We start from the raw sequence: 24,807 nt of genomic DNA, 5'->3' as shown, positions 1-24,807 counted from the left end.
ACGTACAAATCATTACATCTGAATTGCGTCAGGATTGGCACCACTTGACTGTCTCAGGTCATGTAAAAACCACTACTCACCCTTGTTTAAAATCAGAGCTTCCGACGTTGGCTGCAGATGAGTATTCCATGGAGAGAAGCAAACACAATGAGCTGATAGCTGAGACATTAAGGGGTGGGTGTTGATGAAAAGATTTCCTTGTATTATTTTCATTAGGTTTCCTGCTTGCCTCATCAATGCTTGATAGACCGAGGTGCCAAAAACTAGAGATTACTTTTATGGAGCATCTTGCGAATTTATTTCCTCTAAAACTTGATGATATTCACCTTAGTGATCTAACAGAACACGGTCTTTACTGCATTTAGAAACAAATGCACCGGGATGTGCGTAATCACTAAATGCCCTAGGGAAACTGGTCCGAGGCAGTCAGATAAGCTCTCGCCCATCTGTGGTCATTATCGTCCAAGTTCACACATGATGCCGCCCCGCGCCCCACCCCCCACCACCGGTGCACCCCCCTCCACCCCGTGCTGTGTTGCTACTCCCGTTACCAGTGCTCCTGAAGATAGCAATCTCTGTTTCAGTATGTGAACAGGACGTATTTCTACTTCATACTGGTGGCCCCTGCCTTCACGTTCTGTCTGTGTCAGCTCTGCTTTGCTTTCCTGGCTTCACCCCAACATCTAACTAGCTCTATTTGCTCCAAGTGAGAGTTTCTCAACTGCATCATTTTTGACATTTTGAGCTGGATAATTCTGCTAGGAGGAGCGGTGGTTACCCCATGCATTGCAGAATGTTTATCAGCACCCCTGACCTCTAACCACTAAATGCCTAGCCCATCCCCAATCTGCCAGTTGTGACAATCAAAAGTGACTACACAGGGGCGCCTGGGTGGCTCAGTTGGTTGAATGTCCAACTTCAGCTCGGATCCCCATCTTAGGGTTCGTTGCGTTCAAGCCCTGCATCAGGCTCTGTGCTGACAGCTCAGAGCCTGGAGTCTGCTTCAGATTCTGAGTCTCTCTTTCTCTCTGCTCCTCCCCGTCTCATATTCTGTCTCTGTCTCTCTCCCAAAAATAAACAAACATTAAAAAGTTAAAAAAAAAAAAAAGTGACTACACATATTGCCAAAGTTCCCCTGGTGGGGGTGGGAGGTGAAGGGTGCAAAATTACCCCTGGTTGGGAACTTAACACTAAATAGTAAGTTGATTTTACTACAGTGGTCGCCATAATCACATAAATCCTGCCCTATATTCTAATGTAGTTTGTTCCTAAGTGAGCATTCCTTTCAATACATCATTTTAAAGATAAGGAAATGGTGGTCCAAGGTAATGAATTCAATTAACCAGGATGACACAGCTCACTGATGACAAAGCCAGGGTCAGGCCTTATTTTATTAGAGTGCTTCTTCTAACCCGGCCCTGCTCCCATTTACTCGATCACAGAGAGTTGTCAGCAAAGAGGTACTACATCTTCTGCTCTGTGCTGTTCAAGCAACCATCATTAAGTAGCTAATTAGTTATCCATTCATTCATGCATTCAACAAATATTTGAATGGCTTCTTTGAACCAGATACTGTTGGAGGGTCAGGAGATATAGTAATGAGCAACCAGTCTGTCTCTGCCCTCCATAAAATAGGGCAGGTGGAGAGAAATATAAGTCTGTCTCTGCCCTCCATAAAGTAGGGCAGGTGGAGAGAAATATAAGTCAATTGCGAGAGGGGTGTCTGGGTGGCTCAGTCGGCTGAGTGCCTGACTTTTGATTTCACCTCAGGTCATGGTCCCAGGATTGTGGGATCGAGCCCCATTTCAGGCTTTGCACTGGGCATGGAGCCTACTTAAGATTCTCTCTCTGTCCCTCTGTCCCTTTCTGCCACTTATCCATGCTCTCTCTCTAAAAAGAAAAAAAGAAAAAAATATATATAAAGAGAGATTGGGAACCATGAAGGGCTTTCTATTCTACTCTATTCTACTCCTATTCTACTTCTATTCTATTCTATTCTATTCTATTCTATTCTATGCCATCCATCAGCATATCTGAGAGACGAACATTCCAGGAATAGGAAAAGCAAGTCCACACAGGCTCTGAGACAGTCATGTGCTCAGCATATTTAAGAACTGGTAAGGAGACCAGTATGCCTGGAACAGAGAGAAGTGAGTGTAGGAGATGGACTGGACAGCAGCCAGAGGCAGATAATCTAGACCAGAGAGACAGGTGGTGATGTTGATTTACTCTTAAGATGGAAAGGTGATTGTCAAGTTCAAATCCCAGCTCTGCTACTTCCAGTTTATGACCTTTGGAAGTTACTTAATCTCTGTACTTAAATTCTCTCACCCTATAATGTGAGGAGATTTGACGATATTACTTGATAGGGTTGTGCGAAGTTTTAAAAGCTAACATATTCAAAGTACTTAGAATAGTGCCTATAAGTACTGAAAAGAAGTTACCAGTTATATTATTGACTGTTTAAATGATCCTTCTGGCTGCTGAGTATGAAACCAATTAGGGGTGCAGGGGTGGTGCAATGTGAAATCAAGGAAGAGTGAGGGGTTTGTTACAACAATCCAGAGTATTATAAAAGATGTTTGAAGAAACGGCCTGAGTATTCAGAGTATAGTTTGAAGATAATACCCATAAAATTACTGATGATGTAGAGTCTAAGAGACAATGAGAAGTCAAGGGTGATAGCAGGTTCTTTAACTCAGTCAGCTAAAGGAATAGAGCTACCAGTTCCTCAGAAAGGAAAGATGGCAGAAGAGACACATTTGGGACAGAGAATTTAGACAGAGAATTTGGGGGCATCTTAAGTATGAAATGTTTGTTTGACATCCAAGTAAATATGCTGAATAGTTGATATGGTTCATAAACTGGGAGGCCAGGAGAGAAACCCAAGCTGGACACGTACATGTAGAAGCTGTCAGCATATGGGAGCTCTTGGAAGCTGTGAGGCTGGATGCCAACACCTCTAAGTAGTGGTGTGGATACACAAGGGTGGGGGGGAGTGCATGGGTGGCTCAGTGGGTTAAGTGTCTGACTCTTGATTTCAGCTCAGGTCATGATCGCAGGGTCTTGGGATTGAACCCCACATCTGGCTCTGCACTGGGCACAGAGCCTGCCTGGGATTCTCTCTCTCTGCCTCCCTCCGCCACTCACATTCACGCTGTCACTGTCGAAAGAAAGAAAGAAAGAAAGAAAGAAAGAAAGAAAGAAAGAAAGAAGAGAAAGAAAGAAGAAAGAAGAGAAAGAAAAAAGAGAAAGAAAGAAAGAAAGAAAGAAAGAAAGAAAGAAAGAAAGAAAGAAAGAAAGAAAGAAAGAAAAGAGAAAAGGAGAGCACCAAGGGATGAGCTCAGGGCACTTAGTTATTTGCAAACTGGCAAGATAAGGAGAAGCAGCAGAGGGGAGGGAGAGGAAGGTGTGAGGAAGAGGCCTTAAAAGGGGCAAGTGCTACTCTGGAATCCAGTCGAAGGAGAGGCCCAAGGCGCAAGGACCTCCAGCTCCAGTAAGGGAAGATGAAATGTCTTACATTAGGCCAACCCTACCTTTGAGAGAAACTCTGAAAGCTAGACCAAAGATAAAAACTATCTTCTTACAAGCATTAGAGAGCTAAAAAGAAAGTGGAAATTGTTTAATCTGCAGAGATACTTTTCTACTTATGAACGTTTGATTTTTTTTTTTATTTACTAAGCCATGATCTGGGAAGAGAATAAACTCCAAATGACGAGCCCAGAATCTATGACCCCTTTTACCATGGGCAAGGCCTGACTCCGGAGAAGGTAGCTGAGAGGTTGGGAGGCAGAGTACTCTCTGAAGCCCAAACCAAAGCCCAAGGCCCTCCAAGAGGAAGCCGAGAGCAGGCGAACTCTGTGTGCGTGCTCAGAGCACTAATGAGCTATGTACCAAGTTATGATTCCCACAAGGAATCCTCTCAATTTCTAGGGCTGTGCTCAATTTGTTGCTATAATCATTAATACCATATTTGGCACACAATAAAAAATAGCCTCGTGCACAAGAAGACAACATTTCTTTTTAACAGCAGGATTAAGTGACAGTAGAAATAGATCCACAGGGGCTGTGAGAGTGAATATAAAATAATTATGCTTCTGACATTCCATTAAATAAAGGACAGGATAGAGAAACAGGGCATATGAGTGGAAAACATAAAGGAAGACAAGGCACAGTTGAGGGGTGCCTGGGTGGCTCAGTTAAGCACGTGACTTTGGCTCAGGTCATGATTTTGCAGTCCCTGAGTTCAAGCCCCACATCGGGCTCATCACTGACAGCTCAGAGCCCGGAGTCAGCTTTGGATCCTCTGTTCTCTCTCTCTGCCCCTCCCCTGCTCTCTCTCTCTCTCTCTCTCTCTCGCTCTCTCTCTCTCTTTCTCAAAAGTAAGCATTAAAAAAAGTTTTTAAAATAAAAATAAAATAAAAAAGCAGAGTTGAAAAAAAGACCAATTATAGTAAAACAAATAGGTGGGTTTAATGGCAGATTAATTACAGCTAGAATTAGTGAACTGAAAGGTCAGAAGCAGTATCCAGAAGGACAAAGACATGTGAGGTTGAAACGTAGAAGAGAAGGTGGCCGGCTCAGAAAACACAGAAAGCAAGTCTAATAAACAGAGTGAGAAAATCAGGCAGAATAAAATTTGAAACCGGGCTAAAAATTCTAAAACCTTCGAAGCATAAACATAAATTGAAGCAGGATCCACAGGTAGGACAAATGTTTTTGAAGGTACACATGGGAGTATCATGCTAACATTTTTCAAAACAAGACAAAGATAAAACATGAAAAGCAGCCAGAGGGGTGGGGGGGAAATGCAACTTTTCTTCAAAGGAGCAAAAACTGAAGGAAAAGCTGACCTCTCAGAAGACACAATGGAAGCCAAGGAAAAGGTAGTGCTAAAATAAAATTATGCCACCCTATAATTTTGCCAGTGAAGATGTCCTTCAAGAATGAGCATGAAAGACACGTTCATATAAATAAAAACAATTTACCACCAGCAGAAGTACTAAAGAAATATTCAAGGGACTTGATCAGAAGAGTAAGTCCACAGTCGCAAACAAGGAAATATAAGAAGGAATACAGAGCAGGTGCAAAGGATAATGACACGGTAAATGGTAATTTAATGGCAATTAAAGATGGTCGTTGGCGGGGCACCTTGTGGCTTAGTTGCTTAAGCGCTGTGTTCAGCTCAGGTCATGATCTCACAGCTCATGAGTTCAAGCCTCGCATCAGGCTCTGTGCTGACAGCTCAGAGCCTAGAGCCTGCTTCCGGATCTGTGTCTCCCTCTCTGTCTGCCCCTTCCCTGCTCATGCTCTGTCTCTCTCCCAAAAATAAATGTTAAAAAAATCTTTTTAACAAATAAAAAAATACAAATAGTAATTGGAGTGGGTTCTAAAGACAAAACGAGGAAAGAAAAAGCAGACAACAAATACAGACAACTTTTGGGGGGAACCTTTCCATAAAAGGGAGCCGAGCTGCAGTTGAAGGTAAGATCAATGAAGAATTACTTTTTAACATGGAGGACGGTATGGGATGTGTGTGCTTGTGGAAATGATCCTGCAGAGGGAAATCCTATTACACTGGGGATGTCTGGAGCATGATGTGGATTTTGAACAAAGGGACGCCATGCAGGGCACAAAGAAGGGGTTGTCCTTAGATACAGGAGACGACCTGGCCATCAAAATAGGAGTGACAGCACATGGCTGCAGAGGCAAGTAAGTTGGTACGTGAGGATGGGACCGCGGAGGTTCTTTTCTGATTGTTTTGATCTTTCAGTAAAATAGAAAGGAAATGGAATAGAATTACCAGGCAGCACTAAGATCATCAATATAAAGTGAGACCAGCCAGCAGAACTGCATGTTTCTCTTTAATGGCCTGGATGCAAATACAAAAGAGAGGTGGATTTTGGCAGGTTTGGAATTATTTCAGATGAGGAGGGGGAGGGAATGGCTCTATAATATAACATAAACTGGGCAACGAGAGAAGATCAGCAAGGTGAGGAAGGGACGATGAAAAGCTGGTAGAATCAACAGAGTATAGAGCTGATGAATCAAAGACTCACTAGGGTTCAGGTCTTTGGAGTTGACCTGGAAACGTGTGAGGTGGGACAAGGAGAGAGGCGACCTTGACGGGAGACAAGAGGTAGCTAACCAGAATGCCAGCACGAGGGTCCAGTCAAAGCAATCAGTAAGCAGGCAAATCCACGAACCAATTACTCTTAGAATTCATCAACTTATATTCATTTAACAGGTTTTCAAATCATTCTAAAATTCAAACCTGATCGTGCTGTTATTGAAAATCCTTTAGACTATGCCTCCCAATCTCTGAACTAGTTTTCAGTATAAAATTCACCCACAGGAGGTCGGCACAAAAGTTCTTCCATTAATTGGTCTCTTCTTACTTCTCCAGTGGCAGAAATAACTTCCACCCCCCTACACACCCTCCCTGGGCTGAGTATTACGTCCTTTTGAAGTCCATCTTAGGGTGCTACTTTTTCTGAGACCTAGACCTGCAACCACGCTCCAGTGGACTGAGTTTAGACATAAGATACGAGTTTGAACACTTGTCGCTAGCACTGCACTATGATGCCTTTTCACTATTAATGGCTTCCCACAAATCAGAAGGTCTTTGAGGACATAGAGTCACTTATCTGTAATCCCTCCTCTCCCACTCCTACTTCATATATTTGGACATGAACTTAACTACTAAGTAAATGAGAAAATAAGGAATCAATGTGCATCCTACTTGAGGCAGAAACCAAGCTAAGGGTTTAGCCTTGAGACTTCAGTCAGAAATACACACTCCGTTGTTCAGGTGAGAAGGAGTCTGCAGGGGACCAGGGGTGGGGGTGGGAGGTGGGAAACAATTGTAGGAAGAAACTTACTTATCAAGGTATCTCAGTTCCTAAAAACATAGTAATATGTTAGTAACCAGTAGCCCAGTGAATGGAATTGAAAATTTATGGGTGATTCCAAAAAGTAAGTTGGCATTCAAGTTAAACAAGAAACTAGAATGTGGTTTCAGGATAGACTCTGTATAAATGTTGGTCACCTCTGATAGCTTTGCCAATATGTTAACCATTCAACATTTCTGTTCATTTTTCCCCCAATTTTAAAGTGGCTGAATTATAATCTCAGTTGTTTATATAAAAGAGGTAATTAATGTTTGGCAAGAAACTGGAAACAATGACGCTCAGCTGTACCTTTATTTAAATTCTGTTCAACATCTTTGGTTTCTATGTTTGGCTGTTTATTGGTATCTAGGTAGTTATTTAATTAGCTACTTATTTAATGAAGCCATTTATTACTGCCCAGATAGCCATCATCAAAGGCATAATACAAATAAAGTATGAAAAAGATTAAAATCAATTCATCAGCCAAATATGAGCTCCTATACAATGGAGAGATTTAATTATTTCAGGTCTGGTGTTGAGATTAGCCTGATTGACTTTCTGGCTTGGATTCAGCGATCTATTATCTCATTTTGAGATCAAATCTGGCGAGAAACAGTCATATCATTTGTTTTGCAGGCGCGATGAAGGAAAGGTATATTCATTTACCTCCCATGACAAAACAATTAGTGCAACAAGATAGAATGTATTACGGTTTTTACTCATTAAGCTTCATTCTGCACTCATGTTGTGTGCTGCGTGACGTTCGAGGAAGACCAGAGTTTTGGGTTGTTTATGTTATTTAGATAGAGAGCAATTTCTTTTACATTATGGCATGCACCAGAAACCACGTTGCTTTGAAAATGCTTACCTATAAATTACAGGAGAAAAAGACTTACTCTCTTAGTTTTTTCAAAAAATAGAAAAAGGGAGAAATGTAGATGGAAGAATAATTAAAATATTACACAATTTTATGAGACTCAAACTGAAAATATCCAACATGTGGCCAAAATGTGGCCATTTAAACAATGCCTGTGTTAGCAAATGCTTTTAAAGTTCATGCAGAGTTATTTCCACTTCTTTGGCTCCCAGTTGCATATACGATGACATCTGCCCTCCTCATCATGGCATATCTGCCTTTCTTTCTTCTGACCAACACTTCTCCAGGTGTTCCCTCCTCCAGGAGCACAAAACACTCAATCCCTTCATACGTGTCCCGCCCCTTTCACCACGGCGCTGGCTTCTACTGCCCCACTCAAAATTGGAGTTATTTCCATTAAGCAGAAGAGGTGTTTCCCGAGGAGGAAAAGAGCTGGGATGGAAGTGCAAGAAATTAGGAAGCAGAAACCCAGGTGGTGGAAGAATTAGCATGTGCTGAAGTTAGAAACCAAACAGGAAAACCCAAAGGAGTTGAGCTTGATTTGAGCACATTTTATTTCATGTGAATTTAATTAATCAGAAGGCTTTGGCCCCTAGTAAACCAAACAGTCATAGAATGTACATAAGGTTGTATACACTACAAGTGATTTTTTTCACATGCAAACCTTTAGTCTTTTTACCAGCTGGAAATCTGGGTGCACAATGCAATGTTCACGGCATGCCGTCACTAAATGAGTTGGCCAAGTTCAGCATAAATGATGCCACTCAGAGGAGAGGACTGGATTTTCCTGTAGGAATTTCTAGTAAACTGTTAGACTGAGGTATTAGGAGACCAAATGAGTGAGCTGACAGCTTTTGATCTCAGGCTTTTATCTTCAGGTAATGGCTTCAGAAACGGAGAATATGGCACGAATTGTGTCAGGAAAACGATGTGGCAGGTTGACATGGTTTTATAACCATATTCATGCACCGAGCTCAGCCGCTATGGAAATGTGGTCCCTCCCCATTTTATATCTTTCTATCCCATGTAAACCATGTCTAGAACCCAACTTACTGGATTTTATTCAAAATATATATTAACCACAAAATTTCATTATTTAATTCAGATTTATTTTTGTATGACAACCTAGCAGCTGACGGTGGGCAAGTCTATTTTTCCCTCAAAACCACTGCACAAAATGAAAAAGCTACTGACTTCTAAATTTAGGATAATTTCTTCCACAGTCACTTAAGTTCTCATTTATACTTATAAGCTCAGAAAGCTGCCCCAAACAAGTTCCCAAAGCCCTGCTACAGAAGTATTTCAAATCCATTCAACGAGGATTTCCTGAACGACTGCTGTGTGCTGATCCCGGGGTTGGATATGTCAGGAAAATACAAGGGAATTATACGCATGGTCCTACCTTCGAAGGTTTGTTATCTAATTGGAAAGATGGAGCATATATATGGATGATTCAGTTTTATACGTGTTTATGCGTTGAGTACCAGGTGTGGGGCTGTAACAGAAATGAACGTAATGGTGTGCCTGAACAGAAGTTTAAGAGACAGGAATTTATTTCAATCTGGGGGAACTCGTAATAGAAGGAGAAAGGTGAGTTATGAGTATTCAAACGACAAAGCATCAAGTAAGATGCTCTATCATTCAAAATCGTAACAGATGAGATCAAAACCAAACCAACGAAAGCCAAGAAAATGGCACAGAGTCTCCAGAAATCAAGAATGCGCCACCAGGATAAACTTGACCTAAAAACAGGTACAAATGAAGTTGTAAGTGCAGGAAAACCATGTGCTGCTGGTCTTGAGATCGGTTGGAAAAAGGGATAAGATCTTAAAGATTGTAAGGTGAAAAGATTATTGTAGAAGAGAAATTATACAAGCACAGATTACTTTAACTATCCTGTGACCCTGTCTCATAAAACACACTGAAAATGTGTGACTTTTCTGAAAAGACTCCCACTGTTCCCGCCGAGTAGGAATATATTCCAGCAACTTAGCTTGAATAGTTGAGAAGCAATTTTTGTCCTATAAATGATTTCTTTCAGAAAAAAAGAGAAAGTAAACTTGGAGATTCAAATCATTTCAAGAATGGAAAAGGTATCATATAAGGCAAAGGCATCTAGGGCTGAATGCAGATTTATTAAATTGGACAAGTCAGGTTTTTAATTTGGACTCAAGGGTATAAAAACAATAATGATGATATGTACCACATGCTATTCCAATATATATATTAGGTCCTAATATATATATATATATATATATATATATATATATATATATATATATATATTATATATATATATATATATTCTATCTATAATACCTACTATATTCTAATATATTTATAATATATATAATAATATATATAAAGTAATTTTAAGGGTTTAATAAATTAGTATATACTAATCCTTAATATTATGATAATAGCATTATATATTAATGTATTTATTTAATATTTATATAAACTAATACATACACATACACATATATATATTCCTTAATGTAAGTCTTGAACGTAAGTGCTATGATTACCCCCATTTACAAAGGGAAGAATGTGGTCTAGAAGCCGTAAGCAAAGTGCCTAAGGTCACAGAACTAGTATGTGTTACGACTGGGGTTGTAAAAAGTGTGATACTCCACAGTCGGCATCATGTTCTCATCCATATTTGAGCTATTGCCTCTACTGAAATGTGCCTCCCTCTCGTCCTTTAGGGTTCATCAGGCTCTGCCCACTTTTGGATCTCAGGTCAAGTTTCAGGTCCGGCATCCCCCAACTCCCACATCTGTTTCCTCAGGTACAGCTCACATGACAAATTCTTTTCCTCAGAACATATATCAATTCATATGAATATGGTACTTTGCTTAAAAATCTGTCTCCACCATATGACTGCATTATCCATTAGTATAACACCTACCACCATAACATAGTAGGAAGTCTGAAATATTTGTTGAATAAATCAGGGAGGGAGGGAAGGAGGGAAGGAGGGAAGGAAAGGAAAGGAAAGGAGAAAAAAGGAAAGGCAGTAAGGAGGGAGGGAGGAAGTAAAGAAATGAAAAAAAGAGAAGTAAAAATTTAAACAAGGAAAGAAACTAAACATATTTAAGTTCACCCATTCTTTAAAGCTGTATACCTTCTCCAGGAAGCCTTCCGTGGTTTCCCCATCTGAAACCAATCACACCTTCCCTGTGATCTCACCTCCCTTGTACTCTCTTTCTTTTGTCTTCAAGGTCTGCTTTCCGTCCTCTTTAATTCATCCATGTCCACCTCCCTCACTATAATAAAAACCTCTGGAAACCATGAAAGCGTTCCTACTTGCCTTTCTGTTTTCCACAGTGTCTACAGCCTACTGTCTATTTAACACCAAAGTTACTGAGTTTTTTACTGAACTCAATTAACTAAGATGATGATAGCCTTCAGGCATAATATATCCTTTTCTGGACCCAAAACTTGGAAGGAATCATGATGGAGAGCCTAAAAAGAATCAATGCTTTGCTGCAGCTAATTCAGAAAAATGAAGCTCTATACATACCTTTCTTGCACATGCTATCCGACTATTGCAAAAGCCCCATTTAACAGAGAAAATGTCTAAGAAAAAAAAGAGAACATGTTCAAATATGCACACTAACTACATGGTCTTCTGTCTGTAAAATACAAACCACATGCTTTTTACGTTTTCACAGACTCTGGACCCCATCAGCAACAATGAACCCAGTGAACCTGGAGTAGCCCCAGGTTGGGGATTTCAAATGCACTGCTGGTCATACACATGTCTTGACCCATACTAGGAATTCTTACTGCCTTCCCCAGAGTGGTGATGAGGTTTCAGGGTTAGCCCCAACTTTCTTACCTCATTCTTTCATGAGCCAAAGCATCTGGAAAGTAATCACCAAGCTGGGTCCACAGCCTGTGGCTATGGGGGGTAAAATCACCTTCTACTGCCCCACGTGGAGGCAAAAACTTGCCAAACCCACTAACAGGGTCTCATCAGCACCATATCCTTACAAAGTGGGCCAACACAGGCATTCTAAAGTCATTCAGCAATCTGCAGGAAATGCCATCCTAGAAGATAAGCTCATCAAAGTCCCAAAGAGAGACTAAAAATGTGGGATATTTTTGGCAGATCCTAATTGACAAATAGAATTGGAAATTATGGAATTAAGATAGCAAATGCTATACTCTATGCTGTTAGAAGTAATGTTTTCAAGAGACAACATTTTTATCTTATTACTACCAAATTTCACCGAGGTCAGATCTAAAAGAGATCATCATCAGATGCTTGCTGTCCAAGGAACCAGGAGCAGAGCAGTCCACAGTCTGCTCTGTATCCTTTGTTGTTTCAGAACCTCCTGGCAATGGTGAATTGCTCTCAAGGGTTGTGACTGAGAAAATTGCATCCCATTCATTTTATTAGAGCGTATCATCCTGCACTTTGATCTCCCCTCCAAGGTCCAAGAGATGGAGGTCTACTGAACGAGGGGAAGGAGCTAATCTCAGTCTAATCTACCCTCTCACTCAAAAGTAACCTCCCTTCTCTCAGGACCCTCCCGAGGTCACCATCACCTCCCACAAGAGGCTCTGCCTTAACTAGGGCTTATTATGTCTTTGCCTGCTCTCTGTGAAGGCTACGAAGTATAATTTTCAAATGCTAAGTATGGAACATTAGAACCCTGCTTCTGCTCCAAAAATAAATGAACGCCTGGTTTCCTGGCACCTACAACAGGAGAGTTAAAGATCGTGTGATAGTTCTAACGGGTATGCACGTGCATCGATTGATGCATTATATAAACTAGGATTAATTTAAAAAGGCAATGAGAAAGGGGGGAGGAATCTCAGCTACGAACCAGTCTAATCACTTCATTTTACAGATGAAGAAATCAAGATTTAGAAGACTTGCATCCGGGCTTTCACAGCTAGCTGTGACACATGGACTAGAGTCCGTGTGCAAGACTTTGCTGGCCCCAGACTCTCTCCACAACCCTACAATACAATGCTCACTAGCAGGCTCTGCTGGCAGATAACGAGCACGTAGCTGCCGTTCCTTGAAACAAGACCTCACGAAGTACGAACTAGAGAAAGGCCAAGGGATATGTGCAAAGTAAAAGGGTCATCTGTAGCAGAAAGAGCACTGGAATTCAAGCCTACTAATTCTTGCTGTTTTTATACAGTGCTGAGTTTAAGAGTCAATATATTTGAGATAGGTGTTTGGATCCTGACAGAAGTTGTGATCCAACTCCCAACGCCCAGAATAGACAACCAGTCAGGAGAGCAGCAAGCCATACACAATGAGGTTTGTAAAGGCTTACTTCTGTTCCGTGTGACGCATGCCACACCAATTCCCTTCATTCCAAATCTTGGAATCAAGACTCTGAGAATCTGCAGAATAATTTTTCTCATTAGATGCGTGATATAGGGGCGCCTGGGTGGCTCAGTCAGCTAAGCCTCCAACTCTTGCTTTCACCTCACGGTCACGATCTCACGGTATCGTGGGTTCGAGCCCCGCGTCAGGTTCTGCGCTGACAGTGCGGAGTCTGCCTGGGATTCTCTGTGTCCCTCTCTCTACCCCTCCCCCACTTGCAGCGTCTCAGTTTCTCTCAAAATAAATAACTTAAAAAAAAAAAAGATGCATGCCATATTACTCCCGACCTCACATTTATCTCCAGATGGCAACGAAGCACTTATTCCTACTCTCCACCTCAAATTGGGAGTCCTCCCAGCAATCTGAGAGGACTGCAGGAGGAAGAAATGGTGAATTTATTTTACTAAACGAGGAGTCAAAATACAGGGTCGCATCCTTTCCAACCAAATACAGGAAGCTTGCTTCTCAAGGTTAATAACATCCTGAAGCCCCGACTGTACTGAGCCGCTTCATTTTCTGGTCCACTAAGTACTAATAAAAATTATTGACAACATTATGTTGTGGTTTATCTAAGTTTGATGCCATAAACAAGATTTTCTGCAGCGAAAGAAAAGAATGATTGTACATAATGGTCATATGTTCATGTTACAAATGCTTAATTTATGATAAACATTTATGAGCAATTTTAGGAAATACTTTCTGTGAAACAAACAAAATTAAAATTAAAAGGGTACCTTATCCTTCCCACTTCCACATACAGTGAAACCATTTTAAACTTTTCAAGAAAAGATTTCAATATACTGAAGTTAGAGGTGAATATTTAAAGTTCTTTCGGCTCAAGAACCAAAATACATAAGAATGTAAATGGAATGTTATCTAGAAATACCTCATGGTACAAACATAACTATTTAAAATTTTTTTAAATGTTAATTTATTTTGGGGAGAGAGAGAGACAGAGTGTGAGCGGGGGAGGGGCAGAGAGAGAGGGACACACAGAATCCGAAGCAGGCTCCAGGCTCCCAGCTGTCAGCATAGAGCCCAAGGCAGGGCTCGAACCCATGAACCACAAGATCATGACCTGAGCCAAAGTCGGATGCTTAACCAACTGAGCCACCCAGGAGCCCCAACACAAAACTATTTAAATAGTTTGCTATTGCATTTCGAATTTTACTTCTGAATGTAAATGAACCTGAAAAACATTTTTTCTAGTATTTCTTATATAGTTATCTCAGAATAAGGTGTGTTCTGTCAGTCTGTCCACTTGTAAAATGTCAAGGTTTAAAATGACTAGCACCATCAATATTCTTAAGGAAGATGTTTCTTTAGGTTTAAAGATTTTTAGATTTCAGTGTCATTAGATAGGAATTAAGTAACATTTTCCTGGACTGCTTGTAGGGGGAAAAAAAGTGTTATCTCCTTTTAAACTTAAAAAGTGTTGGTTGGGGGCCTCTGGCTGGCTCAGTCAGATAAGCGTCAGACCCTTGATTTCGGCTCAGGTCATGATCTCAAGGTGTGTGAGTTCGAGCCCCATGTCAGACTCTGTGCTGACAGCAGGGAACACGCTTGGGATTCTCCCTCTCTCTCTCTCTCAAAATAGATAAACCTTAAAAATAAGTGTTGGTGGTATTTGACTTTCTTTTACTTTACACGAGTTACACTTACCTTAGGTCCATTGTAGGATAGAATTCTGGTACCATACGCAAAAGGAATCAAGATTACGTTTTTAAATTCCCACATTTATCACTTATTAACATCTAGAGGGAAAATTATCTTTGGCTAAAACAGCTCCATTACACAACTGAATATTGTTCTGCAATGGTTGCTGAGTATAAAGAACAACCTTACCAGTTGCTTCATCAAGTCTGAGTTGGATCCTGCCCGTACAAGTAGGGTATGTTTCTGGGGATCTAGGGTGGCCACACGACTCTCCCGTTCAAAAGAGAATACCTAGAAAATTAAAACAATAAATAAGGGAAAGAAATCAAAAACAATGAATAATCTCTTACACCTCCTAAAATTTCCAGGTTTTATGCTTGTTAACTTGATGCAGAGTCGAGTACTTATTCATATGGAGAAGCTTAGTACATTCCAGGAAGTGGGGACGTGAATGGCAAAGGTACTGCCTGAGACCGTGTACAGATTAAATGAGATAGCACGTGCAAGGCACAAAAAAAATACCTGGCACAGAAATATATGCAGCCAAGAATTCTTTATCCAGCAAGGCTGTCATTCAAAATAGAAGGAGAGATTAAAAAAAAGTTTCCCAGGCAAACAAAAATTAAAGGAGATCATGATCACTAAATCAGCTTTGCAAAACATTTTAAGGGGGACTCTGAGGGGAGAAAAGAAAAAAAAAGACCAAAAGCAACAAAGACTAGAAAGGACCAGAGAACACCACCAGAAACTCCAACTCTACAGGCAACACAATGGCAATAAATCCATATCTTTCAGTACTCACTCTAAACATCAATGGACTAAATTCTCCAATCAAAAGACATAGGGTAACAGAATGGATACAAAAACAAGATCTATCTATATGCTGGTACAAGAGACCCACTTTAGACCTAAAGACACCTTCAGATTGAAAGCAAGGGGATGGAGAACCATCTATCAAGCTAATGGTCAATAAAAGAAAGCTGGAGTAGCCATACTTATATCAGACAATCTAGACTTTAAAATAAAGACTGTATCAAGAGATGGAGAAGGGCATTATATCATAATTAAGGGGTCTATCCACCAAGAAGACCTAACAATTGTAAACATTTATGCTCCAAATGTGGAAGGACCCAAATATAGAAATCAATTAATCATAAACATAAATAAACTCATTGATAATAATACCATATAATAGTAGGGAACTTCAACACCCCACTTACAACAATGGACAGATCATCTAAACAGAAAATCAACAAGGAAACAATGGCTTTGAATGGCACACTAGACCGGACAGACTTAACAGATATATTAAGAACTTTCATCCTAAAGCGGTGAAATACACGTTCTTCTCCAGTACACCTGGAACATTCTCCAGAATAGATCATGTTTTAGGATACAAATCAGCCCTCAATGAGTACAAAAATATCGAGATCATACTGTGGATATATTTTCAGACCACAATGCTATGAAACTCGAAATCAACCACAAGAAAAAATGTGGAAAGATAGCAAATACTTGGAGACTAAAGAACATCCTACTAAAAAATGAATGGGCTAAACAAGAAGTTAAAGAGGAAATTAAAAAGTACATGGAAGCCAATGAAAATGATAACACCACAATGCAAAACCTCTAGGACACAGCAAAGGTGGTCATAAGAGGGAAGTATATAGCAATCCAGGCCTTCCTAAAGAAGGAAGAAAGGTCTTAGGTACACAACCTAACCTTAAACCTCAAAGAGCTGGAAAAAGAACAGCAAATAAAACCCACAACCAGACAAAGACAGAAAACAATAAAGATCAGAGCAGAAATCAATGCTATCGGAAAAAACAACAACAACAAACAAACAAAAGAAACAGTAAAACACATCAATGAAACCAGGAGCTGGCTCCTTGAAATAATAAACAAAATTGATAAACCCCTAGCCAGTTTGATCAAAAAGAGAAAGGAAAGGACCCAAATACATAAAATCAAGAATGAAAGAGGAGAGATCACAAACAAGCCAGCACAAATACAAATAGTAATAAAAGAATATTATGAGCAATTATACGCCAATAAAATGGGCAATCTGGAAGAAATGGGCAAACTCCTAGAAACATATAAACTACCAAAACTGAAACATAAAGAAAATTTGAACAGACCCATATCCAGTAAAGAAATAGAAATAGTAATAAACAATCTCCCAAAAAAACAAGAGTCCAGGGCCGGATGGCTTTCCAGGGGAATTCTACAAAACATTTAAAGAAGAGTTAACACCTACTCTTTTTAAGCTGCTCCAAAAAATAGAAATAGAAAGAAAACTTCCAAACTCTTTCTATGAAGCCAGCATTACCTTGATTCCAAAACCAGACAAAGACCCCACTAAAAAGAACTACAGACCAATTTCCCTCAGTAACATGGATGCAAAAATCCCCAACAAGATACCAGCCAACCGGATCCAACAATACATTAAAAGAATTATTCACCATGACCAAGTGGGATTTATACCTGGGATGCAGGGCTGGTTCAATATCCACAGAACAATCGATGTGATACATCACATCAATAAAAGAAAGGACAAGAACCACATCCTCTCAATAGATTCAGAGAAAGCATCTGACAAAATACAGCATCCTTTCTTGATAAAAACCCTCAAGAAAGTAGCAATAGAAGGATCATACCTCAAGATCATAAAAACTGTGTATTGTGGGGAATAAGCTTAGGAATTCCCTGAGCTTGCACCAATGGGTTATCAAGGCATAAAGAATTAGAAAGCCACAGAATGTACACCCCCAAATTTGGGTAAGCAAGATTAGGTAAATAAGATTAGGTAAACGGGGCAAAGGCCCCCAGTATAGGACAAGAGGGGCAAAGGTCCCAGTATAGGACAAAAGTATAGGAATAGGGAATCTCAGGATGAAAACATCTAAGATGAGGTAAACAAGATTAGGTATTCATGGCAGAAATGCCCGCCAACTTAGTACAATAGCAGAAAGCTGCTTTCACAGGAAGGAAGGACCAAATTAGGTAAACAGCTAAATAGGGCTATAGACTGCTACAGGGAGAAGTTGCCCAGAGCAGAGCTAATTAGCAAAAGAAAGGTACCTTGTTGACCCTAAAGTAGCATGCTCTGTCTTTCTTGTGCCCTAGGCCAGTTTAGGTAAACAGAGGTAGTACCTCACTCCTGCTGTAAACAACCTTCCACCTGGTGTCAGGATTTTGTTTTATATTAACCCAAACCCCTAACACAGCATATCTTCAAAACCCTCTTTCTCTCATGCCCATGAGTTAATGTTCACTATTTGATTGTCTCTTTGTGCACGCCCATCACCACGTTTGTAAGCCGCCTGATCCTAATAAAAACGGAGCAAGGACCCTTCCTTGGGGCTCTTGTCTCCTCCCAGACATTAGCCTCTCTCACATTTTTAATCCTGCATCCTGCTTTCTTGCTGGACAAGACAGAACTCCAGACCCAGAGTCTATGACAGTATATGAAAGATCCACTGCTAATATCATCCTCAATGGGAAAAACTGAGAGCTTTCCCCCTAAGGTCATGAACACAACAGGGATGTCCACTATCACCACTGTTATTCAACATAGTATTGGAAGTCTTAGCCTCAGCAACAACACAAAGGAATAAAAGGCATCCAAATCAGCCAGGAGGAAGTCAACCTTTCACTCTTCACAGATGACATGATACTCTATATGGAAAACCCAAAAGATTCCACAAAAAAACTGATAGAACTGATCCATGAATGCAGCAAAGTCACAGGATATAAAATCAATGCACAGGAATCAGTTGCATTCCTATACACCAATAATGAAACAACAGAAACAGAAATCAAGGAATCGATCCCATTTACAGTTGTACCAAAAACCATAAAATATCTAGGAATAAACGTAACCAAAGAGGTGAAAAATCTATACACTGAAAACTATAGAAAGTTTATGAAAGAAACATAAGAAGACACAAAAAAATGGAAAAATATTCCATGTTCCTGGATTGGAAGAACAAATATTGTTAAAAAGACAATATTACCCAAAGCAATTACACATTCAATGCAATCCCTATCAAAACAACACCAGCATTCTTCACAGAGCTAGAACAAATAATCCTAAAACTTGCATGGAACCAGAAAAGACCCCGAATAGCCAAAGAAATCTTGAAAGAGAAAACCAAAGCAGGAGGCATCACAATCCTGGACTTCAAGATGCATTGCAAAGCTGTAATCATCAGGACAGTATGGTACTGGCACAAAAACAGACACTCAGATCAATGGAACAGAATAGAAAACCCATAAATGGACCCACAAACATATGGCCAACTAACCTTTGACAAAGCAGGAAAGGATATCCAATGGAATAAAGACAGTCTCTTCAGGAAATTATGTCACTGAACAGTAACATGCAGAAAAATGAACCTGGATCACTTTCTTACACCATACCAAAAACAAACTCAAAATGGATGAAAGACCTAAATGTAAGACAGGAAGTCATCAAAATCCTTGAGGAGAAAGCAGGCAAAAACCTTTTTGACCTTGGCCACAGCAACTTCTTACTCAACACATCTCTGGAGGCAAGAGAAACAAAGAAAAAATGAACTACTGGGACCTCATCAAAGTAAAAAGCTTCTGCAGAGTGAAGGAAACAATGAGCAAAACTAAAAGGCAACTGATGGAATGGGAGAAGATATTTTCAAATGACATATCAGATAAAGGGTGGGTATCCAAAATCTATAAAGAACTTATCAAACTCAACACCCAAAAAACAAATAATCTAGTGAAGAAATGGGCAAAAGACATGAATAGACACTTTTCCAAAGAAGACATCCAGATGGCCAACAAACACATGAAAAAATGCTCACCATCACTCATCATCAGGGAAATACAAGTCAAAACCACAATGAGATACCACCTTACTCCAGTCAGAATGGCTAACATTAACAACTCAGGCAACAACAGATGTTGGCAAGGATGTGGAGAAAGAGGATCTCTTTTGCATTGTGGGTGGGAATGCAAACTGGTGCAGCCACTCTGGAAAACAGTATGAAGGTTCCTCAAAAAATTAAAAACAGAGCGACCCTATGAGCCAGCAATTGCACTACTAGGTATTTATCCAAGAGATATGGGTGTGCTGTTTCGAAGGGGCATGTGCTCCCCAATATTTATAGCAGCACTATCGACAATAGCCAAAGTATGGAAAGAGCCCAAATGTCCATCGAGGGATGAATGCAAAAGAAGAGGTGGCATATATATACAATGGAGTATTACTCGGCAATCAAAAAGAATGAAATCTTGCCATTTGCAACTATGTAGATAGAACTAGAGGGTATTATGCCAAGCGAAAGTAGTCAGAGAAAGACAAATAACATAAGACCTCGCTCATGTGAGGAACTTAAGATACAAAGCAGATGAACATAAGGGAAGGGAATCAAAAATAATATAAAAACAGGGAGGGGGACAAAACATAAGAAACTCTTAAATATGGAGAACAAACAGAGGGTTGCCGGAGGGACTGTGGTAGGGGGGATGGGCTAAATGGGTGAGGAGCATTAAGGAATCTACTCCTGAAATCATTGTTGCACTATATGCTAACTAACTTGGATGTAAATTTAAAAATAAAAATAAACAAATAAATACATAAATAAAAAGAAAATACCTGACATATAAGAGGACTGAATAAATGATAATTACAATAATCATTTTCATTATTTTTACTATTATTTCTAACAATTCACAGCAGTTACCTTCAGTTGACTAACCAGAAGGAAGGTAAAAAGAGGGTAGTTCAGTTTCTAATTTACCATTGCTCTTACGCAGTCAGCTTTTTCCTTTTTTTCTTTTTTAAAATTAAATCTATATCCCACTGGGCTTGACAAACATGCAAACCTCTAAACTTCACAGAGATACTGATCTTGGGAAGTCTTCAAGGGAAATGCCGAACAAGAGAGAACAATCTAGAAAACCCCAAGTAACTGAGATAACGAGAATTTTTGTTGAATAGCAACACTCTACCTTTTTATGGTGTCTTTCAGTTTTCCAAGCACATGCTCAAACATATAATGTCGAATTTCAGCCCACTGCAGCCCTGTGAGGCCAGCAGGCCTGCTGTCCCAACTCCATTCAGAGGAACGAAGGAAGGGTCATGGCAGGCGTCTGAACTCACCTATCTAGCAATACCCAGGAGGACAACCAGGGTCAGAACTCAGACGTTCTCACTCCTGGACTCCCCATCAAACAGCCTTTTATGAAGCACTGGCCTCCATAACTATCTAGCCAATAAAAATTAAATTAATTTCTGAGCATTTGCCAAGAGGACAGAAAAAATGTATTGTTTCCAGCCGGCTTTATAACTGGGGAAACAATGCCAGGAGGCACACAGGCATCACTTTACTGCTTCGTGTGGCATCGCTAACCTCTTTCTTGAGGGAAACTACCCCAGACGCCACAATTCTTTCACTTTTTTCTTTGAGCATGGAGTTCTAAAGGAATAATGGAAGAACAAAGAATTCTGTAGAAAAATTTCAAGGTAGAAATTTAATAATGTAGGAAATTGTTTCTAAAGAAGGTGTTCTACTCTTTCTTTTTCTGCCTTTCTCCTAAGGTAAATCCTTTCAGTTCTCCCCTTTTTTGTAATATTCATGAAATAAGGAAAATGAAAGGAAAAGGAAAAAGACTTACATAAAAGGGAGGAAAGAAAGTACAATGTGCCAGTTTACCTGAATCTATTTTCTTTTTTTTTTTAAGTTTATTTATTTATTTTGAAAAGGAGTACACATGAGCAAGGGAGGGGCAGAGAGAGAAAGAGAGAGAATCCCAAGCAGGCTCCACACTGTCAGCAAGGAGCCCGACATGGGGCTTGAACTAATGAGATCATGACCTGAGCAGAAACTCAGAGTCACACGCTTAACCAACTGAGCCACCCAGGTGCCCCCCTCCTCCATTTCCTTTTTCAATCGAGCATAAATGCAAGAAGTGGTCTGTTTCCACAATGGTAGCACAACTTGTTGAAAGTATTTCCATCCTGCTACTCACAGAACACAAACAAATGATTTCTTATTACATCTAATCTAAGAGAGAAATGACTTGTGTTCCCCATCTATTTCTCTCCAGGTCATCATATTCAGAATAAACTACCACTATTTTAAAAATGCTGAATTACCTTTTTCATTATATTACTCTTTCTGGGTTTGACTTTATCTTTGCTTGGCTACATGATGTCTCCTCCTATTTTAAATTCCCTCCCCAAGACATAACCCTAGTTATAACAATAAACAGAATCTCCCTTATTTGAAAAATTTCACAAAGGCCTAAAAGGCAAAAAAAAAAAAAAAAAAAAAAAAAAAAAAAAGATTTCTCTTTTATATATGAATACGTTAGGAATTGATGTCTCTTAGTAATCTATTCTGGGGGGAAAAAATCACACACATTATTTAAAGGGAGTTAGGTGTTATCGCTTTGGCATAAAAGTCATCCAACTGAGAAATTGCTTCTTGGTTATCGTAGTTTCTTCAACCTATTAATTCAGTTCATTACAAGAAAATACCCTACTTATAAAAGATCTAGCATTTGAACATACTTTTTCTTTTGAGTCTTGAGAGAGACAAAAGTAATCAAACTGCTTGGAATCTTAAAAAGAAAAAAACAAGAAGGAAAAAAGAAAAGAAAAAGGAAGGAAACCATGTCGGTGAAGTCAGATAGTGAAAGTAATTACTACCAAAGTATAACTGCAATTCGGCATGAAGATGAGACTTGAAATGGTCTTTACGAGCACTCTGTGGACACAAGGCTGAGAACTTCTCAGGATTTGATTGGATACATGGCTATTTGACAAAAATCTGCCCTTAACATTGACGCAGCAATATATTTTTCAAATTTTTTTTAACGTTTATTTATTTTTGAGACAGAGAGAGACAGAGCATGAATGGGGGAGGGTCAGAGAGCGAGGGAGACACAGAATCCGAAGCAAGCTCCAGGCTCTGAGCTGTCAGTACAGAGCCCGACGCGGGGCTCAAACTCACGGACTGCGAGATCATGACCTGAGCCGAAGTCAGACGCTTAACTGACTGAGCCACCCAGGCACCCCTCAGCAATATTTTTTTTAAAAGACTCTTTTGTAACATCAACTCATCCTTATTTTTAAAACAAAATTTGCTATTATAATTTCTCCTTAAGCAATGTGAGTAGAGATAACACTGGAAATCTTTCCCAAAGAAATGAGATTTCCTCTCATTGTGAAGATGAAAATATTCCCTCCTGTTCATGGTGAGGGCGGGGAGATCAGTCACTTGATTGTTTCTTGGTTTTAGATGTGCTTTCCAAATTGGATGACAGTCACAAACACTCAGGATACAAGACAACGATTTCCCCTAAATAGTTCCTAAATGCTAAAATAATATAGATTTCAGAGATTACATTTGGTCCTACCTGGTGAAAAGTTGTATGTTAAAGAGGAAATAACATTTAAAATGATTCCTGATTGCTCATATGAAAATTCAGCAAATAAAACTAGTCCCAAAGAACCAAACTCAATTTTAGTATTCTCAGTTAGGTGACATTGTCATTAAATTGACGTTTTGGTTTTAAAATAAGATAGAAGCGGGCGCCTGGGTGACTCACTTGGTTAAGCGACCGACTTTGGCTTCTGTCATGATCTCAAGGCTGGTGAGTTCGAGCTCCGCATCAGGCTCTGTGCTGATAGCTCAGAACTTGGAGCCCACTTTGGATTCTATGTCTCCCTCTCTCTCTGCCCCTCCCCAGCTCAAGTTGTCTCTCTTGCCTTCAAAATTAAATAAACATTAAAAAACAATTTTTTAATAAGATAGAAGCTATCTTTGCAGTAAGAAGAAACTCATTTCTGTAATACAAATAAATGCTAAAGGGGTAGTGGAGAATTATACCAATTTTAAAGAATAAGTGATATACATTACCCAAGTATAATACTCTAATTTTGGGGGGCTTGTTCTATGGCCTAACATATTACTGACCTTGGAAAATGTTTCATGTGCACTTAGAGGAATGTGTATTCTGCTGTTATTAGGTATAATGTTCTATATATAGATGCATATGAGCTCTGAGTACTTCTCTGTATATATGTGAGATTTTAATAACATTTTTCTTAAAAAGAAGGAAAAAATAGGGTGCCTGGGTGTCTCAGTTAGTTAAGTGTCTGACTCTTGATTTAGGCTCAGGTCATGATGTCAGAGTTCGTGAGTTCAAGCCCCACTTCGAGCTCTGTGCTGTGGGATTCCCTCTCTCCCTGCCTCTCTCTCTGCCCCTCCTCAACTTGCACACACATGCATGCACTCTCTCTTTCTCTCTCAAAATAAACAAATAAACTTTAAAAAAAAAAAAAGAAGGGAAAAAGAACACTGGGTTTTCATTTAAAAATATCTCTAATCTGCTTAATAATCAAAGTGAAAATTCAAACAACTAGATTCCTATTCTTGTCTTAAAAATTAGCAAGTTTTTTTTATTTCCATTTTTAATGAAATACCCAGTACTGATAAGAGTGCAGCAAAACAGTCATACTTCCATAGTGCTGGTAGTAGTCTGATATGACTCGTTCAAAAACAATTTGACACATAATAATTTCACTTGTGGCACAAAAGTATATTACAGTATTATTTATAAAAGCAAAATTAGAAATCATCAAAATGTAATTCTTTACAATGATATCTATGAAGAGTTCAAAAAAACATGGAAAAAAAGCAGTAGACATTAACAATTATTTAAAAAGAAAACAAGACTGTTAGGAAACACACACACACACACACACACACACTCACACACACACACACACACACACACACACTCACACACACACAATGCATCAGTACTAAACAGAGGTTGTCCCCAAATGTAAGGATGCCTCAATATTAGAAATGCTCTCCCTGTAATTCACCATACTGTAGAATAACCATATTACTCCAACAGAATATGATAAAATGTTTAAGTATTTCATTCTGGTTAATTTACCTTGTGACTTAATGTACCTATAGAAACTGGATGGTCTAATCCTTTCCCTTTCTTTGGGACCTAAACTACATGCCTAG

General features: G+C 39.5%; 1 long non-coding RNA gene across 1 annotated transcript in view; it reads right to left on the bottom strand.

Annotated features, from left to right (window-relative positions):
* Positions 1–14,965: 14,965 nt before the first annotated feature.
* The window catches only part of LOC128776482 (uncharacterized), a 101,269-nt gene continuing 91,427 nt past the window's right edge, over positions 14,966–24,807 (bottom strand). Inside the window, exon 3 of the long non-coding RNA XR_008421528.1 lies at positions 14,966–15,067. This is a non-coding gene — a long non-coding RNA (uncharacterized LOC128776482). The remainder of the gene's footprint in view (positions 15,068–24,807) is intronic.

This window comes from Panthera pardus, unplaced genomic scaffold (genome assembly GCF_024362965.1).
Source record: "Panthera pardus isolate Hobbes unplaced genomic scaffold, ASM2436296v1 HiC_scaffold_13, whole genome shotgun sequence".
Classification (NCBI taxonomy): Eukaryota; Metazoa; Chordata; class Mammalia; order Carnivora; family Felidae; genus Panthera; species Panthera pardus.
This window is presented reverse-complemented; position numbering and strand designations above follow the sequence as displayed.